The sequence below is a fragment of the Miscanthus floridulus genome, chromosome 5, assembly GCF_019320115.1.
Source record: "Miscanthus floridulus cultivar M001 chromosome 5, ASM1932011v1, whole genome shotgun sequence".
Lineage (NCBI taxonomy): Eukaryota > Viridiplantae > Streptophyta > Magnoliopsida > Poales > Poaceae > Miscanthus > Miscanthus floridulus.
This window is the reverse complement of record NC_089584.1, coordinates 148,451,731-148,460,576: the sequence shown is the minus strand read 5'-3', so window position 1 is coordinate 148,460,576 and position 8,846 is coordinate 148,451,731. Positions and strand designations below refer to the sequence as shown.

The 8,846-nt window shown below is 52.1% G+C and overlaps 1 pseudogene; it reads right to left on the bottom strand.

The window, feature by feature from the left end:
• Positions 1-4,373: 4,373 nt before the first annotated feature.
• Positions 4,374-8,125, bottom strand: LOC136454096 (increased DNA methylation 1-like; annotated as a pseudogene).
• Positions 8,126-8,846: the final 721 nt, after the last annotated feature.

The following is an 8,846-nucleotide window of genomic DNA, read 5'->3' as shown; positions in this document are numbered from 1 at the left end:
GCCCGCGGCGCCCGAGCTGCCGCTCTCGATGCCCCGGCCCACCGTCACCAACACCAAGGGCTGGCGCCAGCACCACCACCACCTCGCCCTCCTCCTGCTGCTTCTGCTCGAGCCGCCGCCGCCGCGCTCGCGTGGCGGCGGACGGCCACGCGCCGACGTCGCCGTCGACGCCGCCGTCCACGGCGGCGGTGCTGGAGGAGGAGGAGGTGGCGGCGTGGCGGGAGCGGTGGTTCGGCGGCCCCGTGTCGCGGGCGCTCTACACCATCTACGAGGAGCACGACGAGGAGGACGAGGACGAGGACGCCGGCCGCGGGCGCGGGCGCGGCCGGCGACGGGGAGGAGACGGAGACGCCGTTCTACACGCCGCCGACGTCGCCGCCGCGTGCGGGCGACGGTGGCAACAACGGAGCCACCGCGTACGCCGTTCCGATCCAACTGACCCACTGACGTCGCCCTTCTTGTTTGTCGCTGTGCCTTGTTACATTAGAATTAGATCAGATGACGCCATTAGCTACGCATGCTGCCATGCAGTAGCATGCAGCTATTTTTTATTTTACCATCAGGCTCACAAAGTCACAAGAGGAGCCAGTTAGCTGTAATCTTTTGTCTTTAGGCTACCAAGTTATTTTTGCTCCTGCTATGCCACTGGCAAGCACCTAGGAGTAATTCACAATCGAAACTGCACCCTTCCTCGTGCCAGGCAAGGGTATGATGGGTTATCTGGCGAGCAATCAAACAAGCCATGCATTTTCTTGCCATAATAAAAAGTCAAAGTTGCGTCCAAAGTTGCGTCCAAAGTTGCCATCGGGCAAAGTTAACTGGTCGAGCATAGCAATCAAGCATGCATTGCCGTGTAGGCTGTAGCTAATTACTCCACTTTGTTAATAGACCTAGTCTTTGTTGACCGGGCAGCCTTTTGCTTTCACAGACACTGAGAGACACACACAGGCCAGGTCTGGTCCGGTCACTTTAATCCTCTTCTTCACTCGAGAGCTGAGTGGTTCACGCATGCCTCATGGAGTATTGGAGTGACCAGGTCGCTCAAGATGACTCCTGCTCCCTGCCGTGCGGGCCATGCATTTGGCATTGGACCCACTTCCGAACGTGTGTGTGTACATTCACATCACATACATACACGTATATATGATGTTGTGTCTCGGGTGCAAATTCGTCTAAGTGGATGGAGCACTTATCTACTACACCTAAATAGGAGAATTCCACTAGCATATTTCTCTGCAATCTCATGAAGCCACTTGGGCCGCTTCTCTTCGCCTTCATCATCGATGTACTGGTGGCCACTTCGCCTCTTCTCTTCCTCAGCGTATTTGAACAGACTAATTAAAAACTGCTCCAAACGTTGCCACGCACTTAGAAGCTACAAACGATTCCACTCATCAGCAATTAATAAACGGCCACTACATGCTTCTAACGTTGCTACTCACAAACAATTACAGCCACTACATTCTCCAAACGCTGCCACTCATAAGCAATTAATAAATGGCCACTAACGCGTTGCATCAGGAGACCATGCAGCAGTCCAGGACGTATTTATAAGCTAATAAAAAAGCAAGCAAGGTTCCTGGACAATTCCATTTGCCTGTTCATCGCACACATGGACTAGGAGCTGTCGTGATGGCCTTCTCAATCCTGAGCATCGTGCCGGCCATCTCTATCGGTGCTGGCTTCGGCAAGATCCGGACGTGGTTGTCATGGCAAGAGGCGGGGACGACCAGCATGCCACGCCGGCGTGGCGCCAGCAGCAGGCAGCAGTGCTGGAAAGAGGAGGATAAGAAGAAGCGATGCACAATTTCAAGACATGGCAGCGGCAGTTCTTTCACATTGCATAAGGTCTTGTTTGGAAGTAGATATTGGACCACTGGTATTGAATTGGGTACAAATGCCAAACCATACTAGTATTGAAATTGGGCTACAATACCAAGTCATAAGGTTCCGGCAGTGGAGGTGGCTAACGGCGGAGGACGGGGGTGGCAGTGGACTAGTGGAGCTGGCTGGTGGTGGGGATTCCGCGCCCAGGTGGAGATGGGCGACTGCGGTGGTGCTGAGTGCCAGGTCCAATTTGACTCAATACCCAGGGGTCAGGCTCTGTATTGGGATAAGGCCTTTCCAGTTATAGTTCAATACCAAGGAAATGGGTCTCCGATGCCAAATCTCAATTCTATGTACATCCAAACAACAACATTGTGCGGTAACCTGATTCCAATTCCCAATTCTAGGCTACAATATTGACTTCCAAAAGGGGTGTAACATCTTTTTGTGGACCCCATATCGATTTAGCAAATGACCTGCAAGCTACATACTCCCCCCCCCCCTCTCCCGTCAGCTGGTAGCATTGCTCCTTGGCGCCAGGGGTGGGTGGTGGTGGGTGGCCCGAGTGCCGCCAAGCGACGAGTGCGGCGTGGGTGCCTCCCGCTCCTACTAAATGTAGGGTTGTAGATCTAGGTTGTCCCCCTCATCTTCCCTCACTGACTTCCATGGCGGCTACAACCGAGGCAAGCCAGATCCGGTTGGGGTGGGGTCAACCGTTGTGTGCACGAGGATCTCCAACGATGAGCATAGTGGTAAGCCTACAAACGCGGTGAGCCCCACGGATGGAAACGATACCCTAGCCACAACATGATTCTGCTAGTTTCTTCGTTCTTTGGATAACGCTCAGAAATCGTTTCTCAGCAAGGACACATTTTTTCTTATCTCTCCTTATTAAATGTGTTGCCATATCAGCAAGCTGCTGAGTTGGCAACATAATTAAAGCTATAGAAACGCCCTCACCCACCGTGTTGGGGCTAGCCTCAAAGAAGGCAACACATCATTTTCATGTTTATGGTGAAGTAGCATGGGCTGTAATGTAGAGGCCGTGCTCCTGCATGCATGCAAACAAGCAAGACATAAGTGTGCACATAGGTAAAGTTAAATTTTCTCTTCGATGGCATATGTTCCCATCCCAGCATCACTGAATGTGTATGGGATGGTGCACACCCATCCAATGGCGCTGGCCATGGAGGCACGTGCACATGCCCCTAAGAGGAAAAAACAGTGATGGGATTAAGGCACATGTCCTAACATATTTTTTTAGAAAATTTAACCAATTTTATATGAAAGAGTAGTATCATCCATATCCAATTTTGTGTCATAAATATTAATCCTTTTTCTATAAAATCCAAATTTTTTTACCTTAGAACAACTTTAGAAGCTGATTTATTCGGTAACAATGGGAGCATGTCGGTCTCTTCTCTTAATGGACACCAATCAATACAAGCATCATCTCCTCTCTTAATGATCACCAATCATTCAAGCATCTCAACTTTGTTGCACAAAGCACGACTCTGTATATGGCTAAGCAAAGCAAAGCAAACGCACGCAGGAGTCCACTCTTTTGAGGTCATCACGTCTTTTTTTCTATAAAATATATACAAATGACGCCTCTCCTTGTAATCCATGCATGTGCATCGATTTTTTTTTTTGAAAACTTAGCAGGAGCTCTGCTTCTCAATTAAGGAAAGAGAGATTTATATACATAAAGCCCGAAGGCCTAAAACACCCCCAAAGGGCACATCCGAGGTACAGAAGAAGAAGAATGATCTCCTCTCTCCTTAGGGGAAAAACAGAGGGGGGCTAAGAGCATCAGCAGTGTGCGGTTCGAAGGTGGATCGATACAATAAATGCACCGATCGAACCTGGGTCGATACATTGCGAGGCTGATTCGATGGAGCTCCGGGTCCGTCGTATCGAACCCGCTCCTACGGAAAAAAGAAATCGTCTTGGCTCCCTCTCTCTCCTACCGTGCCGTTGACGCTCCCGGTTCGATACGTTACGAGCCGGGTACCAGGACAAGTCACGTCATTGGTGGGACCCAGTATAGGACCGACCCCGGTCCTCCACACTGCGGGTGCTCTAAGTTATGCTGCTAAAGACCCGTGATCGAAGGTTAATGTCTTCTTTGGTTTTGAAGGCCACTTGTCTTGCGTCCATGGTAGTGTTTTGAAAAATCCTTCTGTTTTTTTCTTTCCAAATGTTCGACATCGTGTAAATCACCGCTCCGTTTAGAATCTGCTTGTGTAAAATAGGTGAAACGCCGTTGATTTCATATTCTCGTCATCGAGCAACACAAGCAGCGCTAATCTCCATGCTTGTAAAAAGAACCAACAATCAAACAAACTGATGAACAAAGCAACCCCGGCCCTTCAATTCCCACGCGCATGCAGCAAATGCAACTCATGAACAACTGAACAAGCAATCCAATTAACCACAGTTATAGCCAATGCATGTCTAAATTAAGCACTGTTATATATAGCAGAGTATACTGGAGTATATGTGCATCGTCTCCAATTTCCAGAGCTGAAGCGAATGTCGGCACAGCAAGCACGCACCCGTCGCGCTCGCCTCACCGCACGAACGACAGCCGCGGCACGCCGCCGCTCCCAGGACCTGCCGCGGGAGACCCGGAGGAGCAGCAGGGCACCGACGTCGACGAGTTCCCCGCGCACAGCGCCTTGTGCAGGGACGACACCTTGCCGGTGACCAGGTCGGTGAAGCTGCAGCCGAGCGGCGCCGTGCCCGTGTCCGTCTCCAGGAAGGCCCGCTCGTCGTCCGTCAGCGGCGGCGCCCTGTACGTGTACTTCCACCACCATGGCTCTGCTCCACTCTTCGCCGCTGCTGCTTCGGTTTGTTTGTGTGGCGACGGAGACGGCGGCGCGGCGGCCACGGGCTTGTGGAGCAGGGTAGTGCCGGTGATCACCACCAGGCTCCGCCCCTTGGTTTCCTCCCTCGACTCGGGGTCTAGAGGCCTGAAGGAGAAGGACCTCTTCCAGGTGTCCACCATAGCAGCTTATGGCCGGTATCACCAGCTTCTCCACTTGCACTGACGCCAGCACCTGGTTCACTCACAGAGATTGTATCACTGACGGACAGAGTAGCGAGTGAGTTGGTGGCAGTAGTGTCGTGCACCTACCTGCTCGACAGCGTTCACCAGCCGACGCATCATTCCTTGTTTCCGGTAAGCTGGCAGTGTGCCTGCGAACGGCATCTCCGCGACCTTTGTGCCATGGATCCTGTAAAAAGACAAGCAAACTAAAGCATGCACAACAATCATCTTCCGTACTTCGTTTTTTTTTAAAAAAAAAAAAACAATCGTCTTCTGTACTATGCCTCTTTCAAGCATTCAACAATGCACGAATCACAAGCATGACACCACCCATTACAATTAGGCATAAACGGCTGTCATTGCTTCGTAGGTAGGATTCTTTTCAGATGATGCCTGGAAGCCTGGGATTAAGTTCTTTGTGCCTGTTGTTTGCAAGCCACTAGTCGAGCTTGAGCTTTTGCAGGCATGGCCGATATATCTTTGAATAATGCTAGAACAACTTCGAGTTGGTCTAGTGTTCCAAATTGACCATTCGAGTTGACGCGGAAGCATAAATATTTTGTCTGAAGGAAGTTTTACAGACTTTGCTTACAGCACAACAACCATAGGAAAATGGAAACCAAAGACGACTAGGCCAGGAACACATGTACTCCTATGTATATCCTCGGCCTACACGTGAATATGGATCGGGCCAAATTAGGCCCACCCCGCCATTCATGCAAGGGTTGATAGCTGACTGTATGTGATCACCAGGGCAAAGGAGAACTTAACAATGCAACTAAGTGGAGCCAGTAATGCCGTTGGACAACTGGTTTCACTAAGTTAATCCAAGTAAACATAGATAAGTAAAAAAATCTTGCAATGATCTACTAAGGGGTACAAACATAAAGAGAATATGAATCCAAACCTCAGCAGGGCTGCTGAAATGATTTCTCCATCCTTCTCCAGAATCATGGTGTAGAATCCTTCGTAGCTTACCCGTTTGAATTCTGATCTGTTGGAGCACAAAACTTTTCTATAAATTATTACAGAATTATAGAGAGTGCTGCTGTGTTATAACCGGGTCGATCCGGTCCTATATTATTATAGCAGCAGTACAAATGCAGATGTTTCAATCTGACTGAGCGTATTACCCGAGGCTGTAGACAGCTTGGTGGAGCATATCGATCTTAGTTCGTCGATCCTTAACTGGGTTGAAGCACTCATTCAGCACGCCAAGCGCCACTGCAAGTTTCACGTTGCATTCAAGAACATCAGGACTGTTCTGTGAACTGACTGGCTCGTCTTTCTGAATCTTCAGTAGAGCCCATGAGAAACCATCTTCACTATGGTTTGTTACGCCTATCGTGTCTGCTAACTGAGCAGACACCTGAAACATCCAAAGAGATTCCTCTTCAGTACGGTTGGCAAGTAGAACAGATATGACACGGCTAGCAAAAAAAACCAAATAAAATGGAAATCAGCAAGTATTTACCTTCTTGCAGGTTTCGCTACAGTATGCGCCGATGCCGCGCCCATTGCTTAGGGATGGACGGCAAATCTCATGATCTGCAGAGACATTCAGTTCACCCCCATCAGTTCCTTTTCAGGAAACACAAGAAGAAGAAGGAAAAAGAATCAAGAGACCGATTGAGACAGTGAGTGAGATGTGTACACTTCAGAGTACAATGTTGGCACGTGGACAGGCCTTGATCATCATTTGCCATGCACAGCACGCATCGGCAAGTAGTGACAAGCCCACGAGCCCTCTGGAACCTGAAATGTGAAATCAGACGGCAGCATTGATTTATTCAGACAAGCAGAGCGAGCACATCGATTCAGATTTCGGAACTTTGGTGCTGTGTCGCATACCTTCATGGCGAGGCACGCCGGGTGGAAGGTGGAGGGGCAGCTGTCGCAGCAGAGAAGCTCCCCGCCGTCGGCGCAGACGCCGCAGGCGTCGTCGCTGGAGTCCTTCTCGCCGGACCTCAGCTTCGTTCTGATTCTAGGAGACGTGATGACCCCTTCGACGGCTCCCTTCTTCTGCTTCGCGAGGAGCCTCCTCTTGGCCTGCGCGTTCTTCTCCTGCTCCTGCTCCAGCGCCGCCCTCGCCTTCTCCTGCACCAGGAAGATCTTGACCCGCTCCTTCTCCCACGCCTCCTGCATGCGGTTCAGGAGGGAGCTGCCGGACACGAGCAGGAGTTTCTCCCACGACCGCTGCTGCCCGGGGTCGCGGCCGGCGTGGGCCTCGAACGCCGGCAGCGGCACGATGGCGTCGCAGCAGCCGCAGTGGACGCCCGTCCTGGTGACCGCGCCCGAGACAACCTTGCCCTCGCCGCCGTCCATTGGCACGTAGAACACCTTCTCCCTGTCGGATAGGAAGCCGGCGTCGATCAGCCATGTTAGTATGGTGTGCTTCTTCGCCGTCGCCGTCGTCGCCGCGACCGCGCTGCTCCTCCTAGCGACCACGTTGCACCTGCCGCCGCTGCTCGGCGAGGCCGCGACGTTCTGCTTCCTCTTTCTTCTGTTGCTTGGCGTTGGTGGCTGCAGAACAGGGACTATCTGAAGATCGTTGCTAGCAGGCGGCTGGTTCTCGACGACGAGGTTTTTCGCGTCGGCGGCGGCGACCGTGTTGTTGTCTCCAGCCGTTCTCTGTCGCTGCTTGCTGGCGGCCCTCTGCCTGGGCTTCTTGGATGACTTCGGCTTGCTGCTGTCCTTGTCCTTGTCCTTGTCCTTGGGCGCGCGCTTCCTGACGCGGCCATTCGCCGCAGCGGCGACCTCCCCTCCAACCGTGGTCGGCATGGCGAGCACAGGGGGCAGGCGTTGCACCGCGCCATCTGTTGCTGCCGGCGGCGCCTTCTTCTTGCTGGCTGATCCGGTGGCGATCGTGGCGGCATCGGTAATCTGAAGCGGCCTCAGGTTTGGTGGTTTACGGCGGCCTGCGCCGCCACCTCCGGGACTGGGGCCGTACCTGCCGGCAACAGCACTGCCGTGGACGACGACGGCACCCCGGCCGGCAACGCTGCTCCCACTGGCTCCTGGCGCCCCGGAGGCGAACGACGACGACGGCGCTCGGATGGGAGGACCGGGGGGCCTCGCGGAGGGGGAGAGCAGCAATGGCTGGCCTCGCGGTGACATGAACGCGGCGTAGTTGTGGAGCCATGGCGATGGCGGTGACGGGAGGTTACCCCATCCAGCTAAGTGCATGAGCTGCTGCACTATCTCCATCTGCGCCCCTAGTTGTCCACCGGGAGCACGAGCCACCATGGCAGCGTTTGCGGGGCCAACAACGCCGGTGGCTGGGTAGCCGTAGCCGGTGATGGGGCGCGCCTGTGGAGAACGCAACGCGGCAGCATGGGGAGGCCGCACATACGCCCCGACGGCGCCGCCGGCGGAGTTAAGCACGTGGAATGTGTTGCTCGCCGTGGCCGGGGCGGAGGCGACATTCTCAGGCCTTGCCGGCACCGGGGACGATGACGACATGCTGCTACCTAGCTAGTTCCGGGTGACGGACAAATTTTAGGACGCAGGATTAGAACGAAATAAAAACATGCTTCCTCAAATGAGAATCAAAACAGGAAACGATTAAAAGGCATTAGCTACAAAAACAATAATGGTTGTAAATTGTAACCCAGGATTGCACATTTGCACCAACACAGCAATGCATGCATTATGAACATGATGACATGCAGCCGCTCAATGGAAACCCGAATCAATAGTTTCCACGGTCGTTTTTGCATTGAGCTGGATAACAGCAATGTAAGAACGCTCATCAAGTGCAGAGGAAAAATTAATAAAACCTCTGCAGGCTAATTGATAACTACGCACTGCGTATTTTAGTGAAAATCTCCTGTCTTATTAACACTACCCCGGAAAATTACGTACTTCCAAATTATAAGACGTTTTGACTTTTTCTACATATATCATTTTTGATATGTGTCTAGTTATATACTATATCTATATATACATAGCAAAAGTAATATATCTA